The sequence below is a fragment of the Cavia porcellus genome, unplaced genomic scaffold (assembly GCF_034190915.1).
Source record: "Cavia porcellus strain 051 isolate PalLab524CR breed Dunkin Hartley unplaced genomic scaffold, mCavPor4.1 scaffold_7, whole genome shotgun sequence".
Lineage (NCBI taxonomy): Eukaryota > Metazoa > Chordata > Mammalia > Rodentia > Caviidae > Cavia > Cavia porcellus.
This window is the reverse complement of record NW_026947490.1, coordinates 15,590,731-15,609,726: the sequence shown is the minus strand read 5'-3', so window position 1 is coordinate 15,609,726 and position 18,996 is coordinate 15,590,731. Positions and strand designations below refer to the sequence as shown.

General features: G+C 39.1%; 1 protein-coding gene and 1 long non-coding RNA gene across 10 annotated transcripts in view; one reads left to right on the top strand and one right to left on the bottom strand.

Annotated features, from left to right (window-relative positions):
• Znf382 (zinc finger protein 382) overlaps window positions 1-18,996 on the top strand; it is a 124,546-nt gene that overhangs the window by 71,418 nt on the left and 34,132 nt on the right. For 6 of the 9 annotated variants that reach the window (XM_063252119.1, XM_063252115.1, XM_063252124.1 and 3 more), the window contains one exon: window positions 9,875-10,121. The exons of the other annotated variants lie outside the window; for them this stretch is intronic. The gene's annotated coding sequence lies outside the window, so the exon portion shown is untranslated. The remainder of the gene's footprint in view (window positions 1-9,874; window positions 10,122-18,996) is intronic. 9 annotated transcript variants of the gene reach the window in all.
• Window positions 1,269-2,604, bottom strand: LOC134476668 (uncharacterized). The gene is made up of 2 exons (XR_010048475.1): window positions 2,123-2,604; window positions 1,269-1,517 (listed from the first exon to the last, which is right to left on the bottom strand). It is a non-coding gene; the product is annotated as an uncharacterized LOC134476668 (long non-coding RNA).

Genomic DNA, 18,996 nt, shown 5'->3' with positions numbered 1-18,996 from the left:
TCTAAATACCTTCCTCCTTGGGTTTCCTGAGATGGGCTGGAGGTTTGAGGTTGTAATTTGGTCTTTCGTTTTGTCATTTTCCTATATTTCTGTGTTTCAAGTGTTATTTGAAAGCTTCCTCAGGATCTGTTGAAAATCCCCTTCTATGTTTGCAGCTACAAGACTCTGGCACCACGCTACCCCAAGCCATTGGGCCTGCAGAACCAATGGCCCTCCTCTGCTTGTTCAGAACTCCGCAGTTCCAGACAAGCTGGGCCTCAGGGACACTGTGCGCCCACCTGCCCTTTGGAAGCTCCACAGCTCTTCAATCGCAGCCGGGTTAGGGTACTCACAACAGGCCGCAGTGCCTCAGGAGCCTGTGACCCCTCCCTGCTTGCAGAGATATCCACAGTCCTCCAGACAAAGGAAGGGGCTTCTGCAGGCACTCCAGATCCGCCCAGCTCCTCCTCTGCACACCAATGGCTAGGCGTGGCTGGGCTCGGGGGATAGTATAGGCCCGCCCACCCGTCAGGAGCTCAGCAGACCTCCAAGTGCAGCCGGGATGGGGAGGCGGATGTAGTGGTCTCTAACCCGCTGCTCCACTTCACTGCACCCGGAAGCCACAGGCCGAGGTGCCTCAGGAACCTGGGATCCCTCCCTGCTTGCAGAGATATTCAGTCCTCCAGACAAAGGAAGGGGCTTCTGCCGGCACTCCAGATCCGCCCAGCTCCTCCTCTGCACACCGATCCACAGTGTATACATTTGTATGGTTTCTCACCAGTATGAATTCTCTGATCAATAAGCTGTGAATGAAATCTGAAGTCCTTGCCACATTTTATATACCTGTAACGTTTTTCCTCAGTATGAGTTTTGCAATGTCTTAGAAATTTTGCATATGCTCTGAAGGATTTCCCACAGAACATACATTCATAGGGCTTCTCACCATCATGAATTATTTGAAAACAAGCAATTTCTCCAGCTCTTCTCAAGATCTTCCCATGTTTTTTAAGTTTATAGAACTTCCCATGACTATGAATTTTCTGGTATACATTAATATCTTCATAAACACTGAATGTATTACCACATTCCTTATATTTACAAAATTTCAACCTAGTGTTAGTGTTCAGTTGTAGTGTATGTAAATTATCTAGCCCAAGGGATTTCCAACATTCATTACATTCATAGGTTTTTCTCACCAATAAGTATTCTCTGATATTGGTCACAGTCTAAATCACAATCAAAGATGTTCCCATATTCTTTATATTCATAGGGCTTATTACTGCCATCCATTTTCTTAGGTAACATAACACATCCTTTATTTTTATAATTGAGTTCTTTGTCAGAGGTTATTTTTATTTTATTGAAATATCCCCCTTTAAGTCCTCATATTTCAATCTTGCTTTTGCTTTGCCGGTCATTTCTAAAATTGGGGCTCTCAAGACCAGCAAATGTGCTTTCCATTACTTCCAAATGAGAATCATTACTTTCAATAATGCCCTTGCCTATAGATGAACTTGTTTGATCCCTGGTCTCCAAATCTGAAAGGAAGGAAAAAGTAATTTTATTTTTCATGTGTCACAAAAGTAAAACATAAAAATCAGAACAAGCAAAGTAATTTATCTTAAGGGAATGATTATGAAATTTGGAGAAAGATAGCTCAGAAAACAATAGTGTAACATAGGATTATGAGATTTACAATAAGAAAAAGATTAATAAATCAACATATTTGAAACTTAAGTAATTGACCATTACATTATAAGCTTATTGATAAGTACTGAGGTTTAGGAACAAATTAAGATAAGCTAAATTAAAAATCTATAGATATAGAACTGGACATGTCTGGTAGAGGTATGGCTAATGCAGACCACAATCTGAGAAGTCACACATAGTAATAATTCTATGATATCTATCTATCTATCTATCTATCTATCTATTTTTTTTTTTTGGTGCTAGAAATGAACCCTGGGTAACATGCATGCTAGATTGTGACTCTAGTACTGAGTTGTATCCCCAGCCCAATTTTTTTTCCTACAATAAAATTAAAAACTCTTAGGCTGGGGATATAGTTCAGTGACACAGCACCTACCTGGCAAGCACAAGACCCTGAATTTGACTGCGAGTACCAAAAAAATAAATGGTTTACCTGTAGATAAAAGATGCTGTTCACATGAGCTCATTTTTATTCATTTCCCCTCTTGTTCTAATTGTCACAGTGTACAACCATAGCAGTGTAGAAAATAAAGGATTACTGGGGCTGGAGATTTAGCTCAGTGGCATAAGCGCCTGCCTTGCAAGTGTGTGGTCGTGAGTTTGATCCCTGGTACTGATAAAAAAAAAAAAGACCAAAAAAAAAAAAAAGGATTACTCAGAGACTAGACTTAGTTCAGTCACTGAGAGGGCCCAGAGGGGCTATCTCAAACAAGAGCATCCATATTAGGGAGAATCCCAGGAGAAACCCCAAGCCAAGAATACTCCACCTTTTATTTAGAATATTAGTGTATATGAAAAAAACACAAGAAAAGCAGTGTGAGAAATTAACTGCCTCAGGGCGAGGCAGTTTTTCTTGGGGAAGGATAAAAGACAACAGCCAAACATACAACATGTTTCACTAATCTAATATTCTTATCGAACCATTCACTTCTCACAGAACCTGCGTGTTTTTGCTGCACAGTTTAACCATTCACTTCTAGACTTACTCCACCATATTTAATTGCATTTAGAGTTACTACAGGATGTTTCATTTCTCACAAGTAAGCTCAGTGTATGCCAGCTCCTTTTCATTGTTCTGTCTAGAAGTTAACTCTCAAGTAACTTAAAAGTCAGTTCATTTTTATACCTCCTCCAATAACTACTTACCTTCATATACATTTGTTCAACTGTGTACTCATAATTTTTTCTTTTGTAATACCATTAATTTCCTAACTCCTTAAAATCCACAAGGACTTTTCAGCACTCTGGGAGGCTGAGGCTGGAGGACTGTAAATTTGAGCCTAATCTTTACAACTCAGGGACTTAACCAAAAGCCTATCTCAAATAAAAGTACAAAAAAGGTCTGGGGACATAGCTCAGTGGGAAGTCTGTAGGAACTGTACAATCCCCAGTAGTGCCAAGACAAACAAACCAAACAACAAACAGAACAAAAACTTGAAGGACAAATTTCTTCCCACTATATACAAGAATACACAGGATTGGGTTGTTCTTTCACATATCTAGCTACTGATTCATCAGTTGATAGATACATAGATAGATATTCTCTATTTATTTGAGTATTTGTTACGTAGGTCAGCTGCCACTATATAAATTCTATGAGCGCAGTCAGTTTTTGGTCTTTCTTGTTCAACATATAACAAGACTAGCAAAATAATCTGTTTCAGAGCAGATTGTACACTGACAAGTTTACCCAGTGACACCAAGTTGCTGTAGTTCCCCATCATAACATCCCAGTATAAAACCCTCTGAGCAGAATCCAGGTATTCCCACTCCTCCTGAGAGAAGCTGATGACTATATCCCCAAACGTCACCAATTCCTGAAATAATAAATCCAGGTAAGATTACAGGTATTACAGGTAAAATTGAAGGAAACATTTTTGAAAAAGAGATAAATACAGAATTACATTATGGAAGGAACAAATAAGAAACAAGTAGTCTCGGGGATAGAAGCCTATGCCATAAGAGATAAGGAAATTAGCCCTTCCAAATTAGATTCTGTCTTTAACCAATCCTAAAACATGGTAACGTATGCCAGTAAACTCACAGACTGACACAGGAGGATTACAATTTCAAGCCCATTTTGGGTAACCTCGTAATTTTGCAGTACCTTGTTTCAAAATTTAGAAAGGGCTAGGAATGTAGCTCAGTGTGAAAGGGCTTAAGTTTAAACCCTAAACCTGGGGGATAGGGAGAGGAATCTATTTAATTTGAAGAAATCTTCCTATGTACTGTAGCATTCTGTAACTAGCCAAATGTATGGAAATTAATAATCTATTTATAAATTAAAAGAAGTAGTGCAGCACAGGCTGTGTTGCCTCATGAATTATTAATAAAGCTGTTTCTATACCTTCTTTGCCCTGTTCAAAAAATATCTAACTTAGAGAGGCTGGGGATTTAGCTCAGCGGCATAAGCACCTGCCTTGCAAGTAGGCAGTCGTGAGTTCAATCCCCGGTACCGATAAAAAGGAAAAAGACAAAAAAAAAAAAAAAAGCTCACACTAGAAAGTGAAAAAAGAGTATGGATTTATTAGAATTACGTAGAAACATACAGAAAAAGAAAATATTCAGAAAAATACTTACATGGTCCATGATTATAACTGTTAAGAATTGGTCAGGAAATTCCACTTCTGGCATAATAGTGTTTCTCCCCAGTGAAACTGATAAAAAAAGTTACAAAAAAAAAGGGAATTAAGGTCTCCAGAAATGACCCTGTAAGTCTACACTATACAACCCAAGCTTGTGCTGTCCTTTGTCCATCTATTCTTACTGGACAAAGACTCTACTACAGACTGATGCAGACAAGGACACAGGTTTCCTCAGTATTCCTGAGCCCTTGCATCTAGTCACCTGCTTATCTTCCTTCAAGGGATAGAACATCATGATTTCCCAACCTTCCCTGGTAACCTGGGTTGTACAGCCAGGGATGGGGGTTCCCTTCTGCACAGCCTCCATACACAAAATGTAGGCCCTACCTGGGTGTACAATTGCTGAGAATGCTACAGTTCCAGTTGCTTTGCCTTAGCCCATAGAATAGGAATTTCATGTTGCATACCAAAACAGGCAACCCCTAGAGGGCCTGAATCCCCCATCTACCAAGCATTGAGTTCTCAAGGTGGGAGAACCACTCAGAAAAGTGAATGCCATTATCCCTACTGTACACCAAAGCTGTAGCTGAAAAATTTTGTCCAGGGGACAAAATGAAGAGCTTAAATGACTTCATTTGCAACAGAATGTGGAGAAGTTTAAAAATACCATCAAAAATAGTGAAAATTTGGATGAAAGAAAATTGAGACTGATAGATTAACTGGAGTTGTACATATATGCTGCATTATAGGCTGGCTAGTTTGCCCAAAACCAGAATACCTGGGAAGACATTATTTTTTTGTACCAGGGATTGAACTCACAACATTGCACTTGCCAGGCAGGCACTTACGCCACTGAGCTAAATCTCCAGCCCTGACATTTCCTACTATGAGAACAAATCTCAAACAGTGACCTCAGGAAGTGTCACTTCAACCATGCCCCAATTTGACTGCATTAGAGTGTAAAACAATACATGCTCCTGAACACTACTAAAAACAATAATGCCATCAGTCACAAGTGGTAGAGTTTAACAGCTGAGTGCGTTCAGGGAAAGAAAGATAGCCTTGTTTAACAAAAATGTCATCTGAGGGTGTCTGGACAGCCATGATTACTCCCTGAAGGATAACATCAGGGATTCTGCACTACGGTGGGTATAGACGTCACTAAAATAATACAGCCAGTCACTAAACAAGAACAAACAAAAGTAACAATTCTTGGGGTAAAGGGCTGGGGACAAAAGTACCAGAGCTGCAGTAATTATCAAATCATCCAATTTCTATTTCTACCAAAAAAAAAAAAACCTGAAAGACAAAGAAAGAGAAAAGTACTGTAAAATAAGCAGGCCACAGAAACTACTTGCGAAAGTGACCAGATTTGACAAGCAAAGACAGTAAAGTGCTCAAAGGCTGCAGAATGCAGCTCAGGGTTTGATCCCTGATACTTCAAAAAACAAACAAATTGGCCGGGGGTTTAGCTCAGTGGTTTTTTTTTTTTTTTTTTTTTTGTCTTTTTCATTTTTATCGGTACCAGGGATCAAACTCGCGACTGCCTGCTTGCAAGGCAGGCGCTTATGCCGCTGAGCTAAATCCCCAGACCCTAGCTCAGTGGTATAAGTGCCTGCTTGGCAAACATGAGGTTGTGAGTTCGATCCCCAGCACCAAAATATATATATATATTTTTTAAATATTTAAAATAACTATCTTGAAATTTTGGAATTAAAATGTATAGCTGAAATGAAAATTTCCCTGAAGGAACTTAAAGGTAGATACAAATTGGCAGAAGAATTAGCAAACTGGAAGATGGATTATAGAGATTCTGTAAAAACAACAAAGAAAACACAGTGGAAAAAAATAGAATCTCAGAAAAACATGAAACACCATTAAGCACACCAAAGTATGTGTAATAGTAGTACCAAAAGAGGAAGAAGAAGCAATAAAAAGTTTCAAAAGTGGGCAAGAATCTCCAAATTTACTGAAAAAAATCAATGTATACATCCAAAAATCTAAATGAACAAGCTGTATAAATACACTATTAAAAGCAGTTACAGGGGTTGGGGATGTAGAGCACATGCTTTAATCTGCATAGATTTTAGGTTCAATTCCCCAGCACCAAACAAAGAAACAAACAACAACAAAAACCCACATGGTACACATGCATGATCTTTTTTCCTCTAGTACTTTAAAAAGTAGTAGTATATGCATACATATTGATGTATGTAAGATTTGGGCCTATGATATATTGAAACATAATCTATTTGCCAACAACAGAGATAAATGGGAGCAAAGTTTATTGGGGTAAGGAAGTGAATTTAATTGTTAACACTCAGGATCAGATGAAGAGGACCAGAAATGAGAAGAGTAATATAAAAATTATATACTTTTTCATATTGCTTTTAATAACAGACATATACAGTAAAATTAAATAAGGAATATCTCTTTGAAACATTTAGATGTGTGTAATATGAATTATACTACAAAGGGATAAATAGGAATAGTTGCATGGGAGTTAACATTTCTGTATCTTACTTGAATTATGCTGATATAACGAGGTATTTTTATAAGATTTATATGTTAAGCACTAAAGAAATAATATAGTGAACAAAGTCATCTAAAAAATTAAAATACACATTAGAAACTACTTTAAAAGAAGGCAATAAAGGAGGACTAGGACAACAAAAAAGTGACACAACTGAAAAATGAGTAGAAGGGCAGGTACAAATCCACCTAGGTCGGTCCATGACAACAATAAATGTAAACAGGTGAAACACTCCAACCAGTGGATGGATGAACCTACAGTCCCAACTACTTACTGCCTGATGCAGGCATTTAAGCCCAGAAGTTAAGAGACCAACCTGAGTAACATACTAAGACAATGACACTTTGTTTCAAAACAAAAACCCAAAAAGAACTACAGTCCAATCAACAGATAAATTATCAGAACAGATAAAGCTAAAATTCAGTTACATGCCAATGCTATGATTTGAATGTCTCCTCCAAAATTCATGTGTTTCCAGTGTGACAGGAATTGAATCCTTTAACATATGTTGAGGTTGTGAGGACTCCTTACCATGTGGATAGGATTAGGCCCTCATGAAGGGGGCTTCATGAAGTGTTTGGCTTTCTTGCTCTTCCACCTTCAGCTATGACCCTTGTAAGCACATAAAGAGAATGCAGCACCAAGGAGCCATCTGGATGTACAGAGCAGCTCTTAACAGGGGACCAAAAGTGTCAATGCTAACATCTTCCCAGCCTCCAGCATTATGAGGCTATTCTGTTCATAAATTACCCAGGCTCAGGTATTGTGTTATAGCAGCACAAATGGACTAAAGCAAAAACTGGCACCTTAGGACAGCAGGGTGCTGCTACAACAAATACCTAAAAAGGGTGGATGTGGAACTGTAATAGGTGGTTGACAGTGGACCAGTTTTTAAGTGACTGCTCTAAAACGCCTAGATTGCTACGAATGAATCTTCAAGGTGAGAGTTCAGAGCAAGAAAAGAGCTGTACAGAAAGCTTGAATCTTCTTAGAAAAAAGGGGTCTTGAACAGAATATTGGCAGAAATATGGAAAGGCTAAGGCCACTGTTCTAAGGATATCTTATTGGAAACTACAGGAAAAAGAAAACTGTCCTTCAAAAACAAACATATTAGGTCATTTTCAAGTAAACAAAAGCTAAAAGAGTTAATTATCACTAGACTTGATATTCAAGAAATACTAATTGGAGTCATTCAAGTTATAACAAAAGGAAGCAAGAGAAACTTGAAGCTGTCAGATACAAAGATCTATAGTAAAGGTAAACATATGGGCAGATATTAAAAACAAGTATCGTAATTTTGGATTGAAATATCCCTTTAAGTTGCCTACAGAATTTAAAAGAATACCTAGAAAGTTTTATATATGTATGTTAATGAGTATACAATATAAAAAGAATTTTTAGCTTTAATAATGTAAGGTAATGGTAGAACTATAAAGGAGCAATGTTTCTCTATGTGACTGAGTTTTATTTGGCATTAAAAGAGAGACTTTACATGTAATCGTCATGGTAAACACTAAGACAATACCTAGAGAATATACAAAAAAGGAAAAGAAAAGAAAATCAAGAAATGCCACTATGGGTAAGAGTTTTAGTTTAGGAAAGTAAGAAACTTCTAGAGAAGGTAAAGAGGGGTGATGACTACAAAGTAATCTGCACTTAATGTCAGAGAACTTCGCATTTAAAAATGCTTACTGTGGTCTACCTTGTTATATATAGTTTATTATAAGAAGTGTAAGGTTATATGCACTAGAATTTCTATAAGCAAAAATTTAGTCAAAAAGTGGAGAAAACTCAAATGTCCATCAACTGATGAAAAGATAAAACGAGTATGTCAGTATTAACAGAAAATAAAGAAGACGTGAAAATGTGTTGGAGGAAAAGTGGATGTACTGTTTGGGAAAAGAAGGCACCAAGTAAATGGATAGTTTACAATTAGCAAGTACAATTTAATAGGAAAGCAAAGAGTCTTCTGTAAAACCGAATAAGCACAAGGTTTCGGGGTTGATCTGCAACACTGAAAAAAAAAAAAAACGAACAGTATTTGACAGAACAAAACTACAAACTGACTGTGACCATTAAATAGTTGGCCATTAAATAGAAATGCTCTCTTCTGTTTCAGGAGTCTTCTCTTGAAACTGCAAGGACAACAAGAAAGAACTGAGATCCTAAACTGGCTAAATAAGAATACTACCTACCACCAGCCAGCCCCATTTAGAAGCAGGAAATTAAAAACCTGCTGACTTTTCTTTGTATCAAAAAACAAAACAAAAAAAACTCAGTATCATCAGTGCCTAGAAAATGGCCTCAGAGTTTACAGCAGCTTTTAGGACACATCCATCAGGAAACACTGTGGTTCTGAAATGTGTAAATTGCCTCCACAGTCAATCCAAGGAGATCTAATTCTACACCAGCTTACTACTCCCTCCTATCTCACCAGGAGCCTATCTGGGAGGGAAGTGCAACTCCCACCCCATGATACAGGATGTATTTCTCTTCTTGGAACTTGCACCTTGCACAGGGGATATAACCTATCGTCTCTACACTAAGCTGCAAATTCCAGCCCTTTCTAGTTTTTGAGACAGAGTCTCACTAAACTTCCCAGGCTGGGCTCCGAGTCAAAATCCTCATGCTTCAGCTGATCTAGGGGTGGTAAGATTACAGGCATGCATCCCCCGCACTGGGCTGTATGATTCCCTTTCTGATGACTAGTTTTCCATTGCTGGACCCCACTGGCTATCGGACATGACGACAGAAGAAAAGATACAGGGAAATAAGTTCCAAGAAACCATGGAATCTACTGTTGAACCTAGACAGGCATTTCTGTTAATGCTCTAAGCTAGGTACTAAGGACAAAATGTCCAGAAGACAATACAAGCATAATTAGGTGTAGGGTACCTTTCACAAGCAGTCTTCACAAGGAGAGACATGTTCTTGAGTTTCGAGGGAGGCAGAGATAGAAGTGGTTGCATTTAGCACACGACAGTGCTATTGTTGCATATTGAAAAAGCAGATGAACCGGGACTAGAAACATCTATCCTTGAAAATCTTTATTATGTTCCCTTGTCAGAAAGAGTAGCTGGCCTGACCGTTCCACGCCGTACCGGGAGTGCACGCTGTGCAGATTCCTGACCGTTCTGTGCCAAGTACCGGGAGTGCACCCTGCGTGGATTCCTGACCGTTCTGCGCCGTGCTGGGAGTGCACGCAGCGCAGATTTCTGACCGTTCCACGCCGTCCCGGAAGTGCACGCAACAAGGATTCCTGACCGTTCCGCGCTGTGCCAGGAGCGCGGGAAAGGTGGGCGGCGTGGACCCTGGTGAGTACTGGGGACCCCGCGGCTGCTGGGGTTGGCCAGAGAACGTCTTGGAATTGGGCAGTGCCTGCCACCACGGGGACATCAATATCACAGAGTCTGGTGGCAACCATCTTATAGTTGGGCAGAACCTACAGCTCGGTGGCATCACTGAGTCCCCCTATAGGGAGGGCTGGTAGAAGGCATCTTGAAATTGGGCAGAGCCTGAGTACGTGTTGGCTTCAGCGTCATACAGAGAACTAGTGGGAGACATCTTGAATTTGGACAGTTCTGCTGTTCTGGTGCTCCTGTCACAGAGAGGTCTGGAAAAGAACAGCTAGGATTTGGGCAGGACCCTGTGCCATAGTGACATTAGTCAGCTGCTTCTGGTACAAAGAGAACCGGCAGGAGCTACTGGGGCTAAACCAAGCCTCTGCTTGGGGCCCAACAAGCAGATACAAAATAGTCACAACTCAGTGACATCCAGAAAGTACAGCCTAATTTACGGATTGACTGGCGAAGAGGCTGGAGACTAACCTGTACGTACTGCCCCTGTATCCCAGCCTACCCCAGATAACAGCAAATTGGGGAGGACAGCAAAAACTCAAGTCAGCACGCTTCTGAAAGGCCCTAAGCAATTCGGAGAAGGCCATAGAACCCCAGGACAGTCTGAAAGAAACCAGAAACATGACAAGAGATAAAAAATTTTAAAAAATCTCCAGCTGCCCAACATGAGAAAATAAGCCCAGGAGAAGTAAACACCGAAGAGAACAAGCACAGTAACCATCCATTGCTCGACACAGCATCAGCCGAAATTAAAAAGTACCTTCATGATCTCATAGAAGAATTTAAAGCTGTACTCCTGATTCAAGTGAGACAAGATATAAAGAGATTAATTAAAGAAATGACAAGCCCCGCCCAAGAGAACACAGACGGAAGAACTGAGGAAATCAGAAAAGAAAGAGAAACTTCTGAAGAAGAATTTAAACATACCTTAGAATGCATGAAACAGATCCAAAGAGAATACCAGGAAACTAAAAACTCCATTGAACACTGGCAAAATGCCTTGACAGAAACTTGAAGAGAGATTTATGGCATATGATCGTGAAATTCTGAAACTTGAAACTGAAAGTTCTGAAACTTGAAACTTGAAACTGAAAGTTCTGAAACTTGAAGAGAGATTTATGGCATATGATCGTGAAATAAAAAGCCTCTTAAAATAACAAGGAACCAGAAAGAAGCAATTCAAAAACTAGAGGATGACAAAAAGATACATAACTTAAGAATAAAGAATGTGAGTGAGGAAGCAGGAGCAACCAATAATGAAATACAAAGAATATTCACAGATATATTAAAGCAAAATTTCCCATATTTAGCAAAAAGAAATGATATCCAGATAAAAGAGGCATACAGAACACCAGCTACCTACAACCAAAACAGATATACGCCTAGACATATAATAATAAAGATTCCAGAAATCCACCAAACGAACAGAATATTAAAAGCAGCCAAAGAAAAGATGAAGATTACCTACAACAGGAAAACTATCAAAATAACAGCAGATTTATCAACACAAACTCTTAAGTCAAGAAGGGAGTGGGGAGAAATATTCCAAGTCCTGAAAGAAAATGATATGCAACCGAAGCTCATATACCCGTCAAAACTCTCTCCCAAAATTAATGGAGAAATAAGATATTTTCAAGACAAGGAGGAACTGTGGGAGTTCATGGCCACCAATCCAACCCTACAGAGAGTGCTGTAGGACATTACAGAGAAAGAGAGGAAGAGATACCAGGATTCCAGCAACAGTGGCAGAGAGGCCTCAGTGAACGGGGCAGACAGTGGAATGAGGGAATAAGGTGGACAAATTATAGCAGAAAAGTGGAGTAGCTATAGTCTTTAGTATAGACAGCTCTGAAATTCTATTTAAAAAAAAAAAGAAAAAGGCAGAGGTCATTGTTAATGGTGTATAAGGATTTAAAAGACATAGTAGTCTTATTGACAAATTTAGTTTGAATTTAATATATACTGGTCTGTCCACTCATGTCAGATTTGACCCAAAAATAGCAGGTTATACCATGGTAACTATCCTTACTTTCCTATTAACTTAAACTGAAATCCTACAATACTTACATTGTCTTACTGTGACTGATTTTAATTGAATCTGAATCATAAGACTATGGGTTGGCCATGGCTGATTTTATTTGAAATTGGTATGCTTGTTAGTATCAACCCTAAAAGTAGCTGAATCATAAGACTATGGGTTGGCCATGGCTGATTTTATTTGAAATTGGTATGCTTGTTAGTATCAACCCTAAAAGTAGAGGAAACTACTCTGAGGATGACAAGATGTAAAGGATATCCATACTGGTATTAATTAGTAACACCTCTCAAATCCTACAATGCTGTCAAAGTTAAGTTTTTATAAAAATAGGTGATACTATATTTAACTATAATAAGCTAGTGGGGTGGTCAAATCTATTGAAAATAACAAGAGAAAACATAGTAACTACGGAAGATCATCTATATTGTGGTCTTATATGTCTTATCCATTGCATGTTTTGCTAGGAAATTGTTTTGCTGTCTTGCTATGACCTGGTATTCCCTATAATACAGAGAGGATAGATATATATGTAGAAATTCACACATGGGTTTTTTTTCTTCTTTTTAATTATTTACGGGAACAGATTATATAATGCAAGATGTAATGAACAGAAACTCTGAGGAAGAGACGCTAAGAAACCCGAGGCTAATTTTGTAGCATTATGATAGAAATTCTAGCAATATTATTGTTCACTGATTAGAATGACATTGGACTGGTTTCTTGAGTTCAATTTCAGCATATGTAGAGATGGGGACAGCTATCACAAAGAGAATGAGAGATGCGATGGTAGTTACTATTGTCTTCCCTAATTTGGAACATAAGGACCTAAAAAGCCTCCAATGATTTGATTAGTTCTATAATATACAATAAGTATATAAGGTGGGTGAAGATGGGGACAACTATTTGTAAGAAACTAGAGACAATTAGATAGACAATGAAGATCTCCAGTGGGCTTGTTTTTCTGTAAGTTTGTATTATTTCTACCCTTTTTTATCTCCATGTATTCTTTCGTTTCCTTTTCTTTAAATAAAAAAAAAAAACAAGGAGAGACATGTTCTTAAAGGGGGAATTTAAGCTTTATATATGGATATATATGCATGTAAATATTGTATATCATGAGATACATACAAAACCAAATTAGGGAAATGAGGTTACACTGTGGGTGGTCAATCGGTCACAGAGTCAAACCGTGTCAATGTACTGCATACCCAGGTCACAAGTGCTCTGCCCCTCCTCAAAAGTCCTAAAAGGCCCAATTGACACCTGTCAAGACACATTCAGCCTTTCCCACCCCTCGTACACACACTCTGTAACAATGCAGTCACAACCCCCGTTGTCCGCAGCTCACGCATGCAAAGGCATGAGGCACAAATTTCCTCATCACCCATCAGGGCCCCGAGAGCGTGGACGCGCTCTACCGCGAGTTCTTCACACAACCTCACCTGGATCACCTTAACTTACCAAGCACAGCACATTACAACACCGGAAGGGGAACCAAATCTTGAAGGTCATTCGTGGCCTTGCGCCACGAATGTTGTGGGAAACGTAGTCCGCCTCCGAAAATGTCCAGGTATCCTAATCAAACGTCCTGCATCAAGCAGAGACTCTTGCTAGTTGTTGGGGGCGCAGATTGCTCGAGGAATAAGGTCCAACTCAAGATAAATAAGGTTGAGAAGGATGAAAGCCAGGCCTTCAAGTAACCGGAAGTCTGAGGTAGTGAGGGCGGAAGAAGGCCCTGGAGAACTACACCGGGCTGGCGGAAGAAGCGACTGGCTCGCTTTCGCCGCATCCCAAGGGGAAGAGTACTGGAAACGCAGACTCCGAAGGATTGAGGCATAGAAAGGAAATTCTGGAAACTGCCACTAAGAAACTCTTACCCCAGGCAGAAGGAATCCAAAAAAGGAACCAGAAGCCCGGGTGGATTGAGAAGAGTCATGGTGTTCTGCAATGAGAAGCCCGTAGGGAGAATTTGGAGCCTAGACCCCAGGTTTTTGCACCACTCAGGTCTGGAAGGGCGGAGCCTCAGTTAGGCTGTGGTAGGTGGTCCTAATCTTACGGGAGACTGGAAAGTTTTGTCAGTTTTTCCCCAGGAGAAAGCTCCAGCTCCCAAAACTGCATATGGCACAGTATGTCACTGTATGTCAGGAAGGTATCTCTGTGTATATCAGGAAGTCCCTTTTGCAAAGAGATAACCATTGATCTGATTCCTCTCAAGAAAATTCAGTTTGTCAGTTATACAATTCCATGTCTCCTTTAACTCATCATGTCTGAGATTTCATAGTTGACTTCTTAAAATTTCTGATGAACGTTAGTTTGTCTAAATATGCCACAGCTAGTTTATTCATTATTCTTTTGACATTTGGCTTTCCAGGTTTAATACATATAAAGCTAGAATGTTTTCATTTCTCCTGTATTTAATATCTAGAAGAAAAATTGCTAATGGATATTTAACTTTCTAAGAAATTGGTAAGTATTTTAGGAGAATAAGTTATGAGTGTTTGAGACTATAGGTAACTGGAGTAAGTGGTTTCTGAGTTTGGTATCTTTGTGGGGAATTATGTGATGGGTTCAGTTGGGTTATGAATGTTATATAGGGAAGCTTTTGTTTAGGTGGGTTATTATGTAATCTATCTTACTACAAAGCTGAGAAAATTTTAAATATTTACTTGTTAGCATAAATACACACACACATATATATAAAATTTGTGGTACTGGGGATTGAAGTCAGGACCTTCACACTGAATTGCATCCCAGACTGTTAAGTTTATATTGTGAAACACGATCTCACTTATTTGTGTAGAATAGAGTTGAATTTGCCACCCTGGGCCTCCCAGAGTGCTAGTATTGCAGGCATGCACCACTGCCCCCAGCAATAACACTTTAAAAAATGAAAGTGTCTAATTTACTCAGAAAATTGGTGAAAAGAGAGCCGGGCATGGTGGCGCACACCTGTAATGCCAGCACTCGGGAAGCTAAAGCAGGAGGATTGTTGCAAGTTCAAGACCAGCCAGGTTACAAAGTGAGACCAAGGCCAGCCTGAACTGCATAGGGAGACACTGTCTCAGACAAAAATAAAAAAAGAAAATTGGTGAAAAGAGTAGCACTGTTTTTATGTTTTTGGAAAACTTTAACATGTGGTTTAAAATAAGATAGATTCTCACCTTTACTATTCAATACAGACAATTTATTTGGTTAACCTTGCAACTCTTTTTTAAAAAGGATAAAAGTGAAAGAACACATAAAGACTAAATTCATGGTAAACAAATGTGAGTGGGCATATTCCCCTGATTGATCAAAACAGAAATATAAATTGAAAAAACAATTTGGTCATATCTAGTAGGTTTAGTCAGGACTATTTGTTAAGAATACTGTGAAACATATTATTTTATTTACTGTCTTTTTGAGACAAGGTCTCACTATGTGGTTCAGAGTAGCCTTGGACTCACTTTGTAGCCCAGGCTGGTCTGGAACTTGCAATGATCGACCTACCTCTGCCTCCCAAGGGCTAGGATTACAGACGTGCACCACCACGCCTGGCTCATTGGTTTGTTTTTTTGGTACTGGGGATCGAACTCAGGATCTCATACTTGCCATGCAGGCACATATGCTGCTGAGCTAAATCCCCAGCTCCATTGTTTGTTTTTTTTTTTTTTTTTTTTTTGTCTTTTTCATTTTTATCGGTACTGGGGAATCGAACTCACGACTGCCTGCTTGCAAGGCAGGTGCTTATGCCGCTGAGCTAAATCCCCAGCCCCCATTGGTTTATTTTAAAATAAACATGTTTTCCCAAGTTCTGTGAGCCACTCCAGCGAATTCATCGAACTTGAAGAGAGTATTGTTGTAACCCTGATTTACTGCCTGACAGAAGCACAGATAAAGTAGCTAGCCTTGCATTTGGCAGAGGAGAGTGTCTTTTGGACTAAGCCCTGATTCTATGGGATCTGATGCTACCTTTTAAATGTCCATGGCTATAGTGACTGATTGATATGTAGGGAAGGCACCCATCTGGTGTCAAAAATTGTCTTAGTTACTTTTTTCTCATTGCAGAGACAAAATACTCAATGCCCAAAAGTAAAGAAGAAAATGTTTATTTGACTTACAGTTTACAGAGGTTTCAGTTCACAATTGGCTGGCTCCAACAGGCCTCACAAAAGAGAAATATTCATGGTGGGCAGAAGGTAGAAATGCAATAAAGGACCTTACAGCATCTTTCTGCCCCTTTTATACTCTATCTAGGCTGCTGGGATTAGGACAGTGCCAAACCAATGGTGTATGTATTTAATAATTACCTACCCTTAATGCTAGCACCCGTAATACTGTCATGGTACCATGAATCAATCACATACACGAGATTCAACCACCTCTGAAAAGCCCTACCTGTGACCACAACACACGTCCTAACAGCTAGTGAGGTGTCACAAAATATATTTTTGAATATGGCTATTGGTGCATACAGAATGTTTTACTTGTATTTCTCCCTTTGTATATTTCACAGCATCTTGTAGCATTTGGTCTGTTATAATTTCCAACACTGAATGGCAGTGATGGCATCTTGTCCAATATGTTTCACCCCTGCCAAGACCCTCACTATATTTTCAGACCGAGTTTTGTATCTTTTTTTTTTTTTTTGTCTTTTTCCTTTTTATCAGTACCAGGGATCGAACTCACGACTGCCTGCTTCCTGCCGCTGAGCTAAACCTCCAGCCCCCAGACCAAGTTTTAATACTGGATTGTTCCACTTGCTTGTGTGACCATTTTATAACATTATAAACAGAGAAATATGTATTCTCATTGCTGTTTTCTTCATCACCTGAATCAAAAAGGTCTGCCTTCCCCATATCTCTATCAATCAATTCTTGTTCCATTTCACTGGCAAAGAACTTTAGCTCATATGGCCAACATCACAGCCATCATCACCTTCATTATAAATAATACTCCCACACCACTCTTCTGTTATAAAAACATGTATTTTACCATAATGGATCAACTTCACACATGAGTAATCTAATGATTCACTTTTGACCTCCAAAATTTGCAGATCTGGTTTTTCACTTACTACTATAATGAAGTGGGCTACTTCTAACAGAAAATCAAAAAAACTTTTGTTAAAACAAAATCTAAAGTGGTATGGGTATATTTTACCCTTTTGTGATGCTCAGGTAAACATGCAAAGTCTGTTAGGTGGAGCATCATGTTATTGAAAATCCTATTTTGACACTTTGGTACATGTGCACACAAGTGGGTAAACACAAAGATTGCTTCCTATATCCCTCAGGAAAAGGTAAAAATCATAGTCACTTTAGTATATTCAGAAAAAGTATCTGACAAAACACAGTATCACTTCATGATGAAAACTTTCAGCAGGTTAGGGATAGAATTTGCTAATTTGATAAGTTTCTATGAAAACCTCTTAAGTATAATGATGAAATACTGAACACTGTCTTATTTATACATGGAAGGAAACTCCCAACCTACGAAATGCCTGGTACAAGTTTGTGTTCTCTAAAATCAAAGAATCAATTTTAAGAACAGAGGTTAACAGCAGGATATACTGGGGAAAGAAAGCTTCTGTCAGACAGAAGGGGTCTCAAGATGGTTGCAGAGAATCCTGCCTTTTCTAGGAATTTTTATAGAGCAAGGTGAAGTGGGTACAAAGTGGGGAAAAATAGGAAATCATAAAGTGGGCATGAAGTGGAATAAAACTATGGAATAAAACTCAAGATTACAAGCATAACTGCTCAGGTAATATTGATTAAATTGAAGTCAAATGAGGAAGCAAGCCATTGGCAAGCCAGTGTAAAACCAACTGGGTTCTTTTTATAGGAGATTGTGTCAGTGATTCTTCCAGGCTTTCTTTTGATACCTACTCAGAATATTAATCCCTGTTGTTTTCCTTAGGGAAAGTATGTGGTGCATTTATTTCATCTTTTGTCTCCCCCACAATTGCAATGTATCTTGTCTTTTGCACTGGCTCCCTTAGGTCCTAGCCCTGTCTGGCTGCCAATTTAGCTGTCTGTAACACTATTGATACTGGGGAATGAAACTCCCAACCTGCTAGATGTCTAAAACACCAAGTTCATGTTCTCTAAAATCAAGGAATAAGGCCAGGGATATAGCTCAGCAGCATAAGCACCTAGCTAGCAAGCCCAAGGTCCTGAGTTCAATTATTGGTACCAAAAAATAAGAAATAAAATCAAGGAATGAATTCTAGGAATAATGGAGGTTAAGAGATGGAAGAATGTATTGAAAGCTTTATTGAGAGGGCCAGAAAAAGGCCAGAAAGTGTGTTGCCAGTCAACATTGGTTTTCAAGGGTGTTTATTGAGCAGAGCCACGAGGTAAGGTGGGCTTAAGATGGGACAAAGCTATAATCAAAAGATTACAAGTATGGTCACTCAGGTAACATTAATCCAATGACAAATCATAGGATGGGCATGAGGTGGGACAAAAGGATAGTCAACTGACAAGTATATAAGTATTATTGCTAGGGTAATACTGATTAAATGGGGATCAAATAGGGAAACAAGTCACATAGCAAGCACAAATGGAGGGACAAGAACTTTCCTGGAAGGGTGTGAGTTAAAGAGGTTTGGGCCCTATCTCAAGTTGATTGTTGCCTACTTAGAATATGAATCACTGCTGTTCATCCCTAGGGGAAGTATATAGGTGAGTAGTTCCTCTTGAAGTCTGGCCTTCAGTGAATGCACCCAAGCCACAGTTGTCTTCTACAATGACCTCTCAAAGGACAGCCCTGTCTAACTGCCTATATTTCTAAGTAACTTAGCTATCTATAATA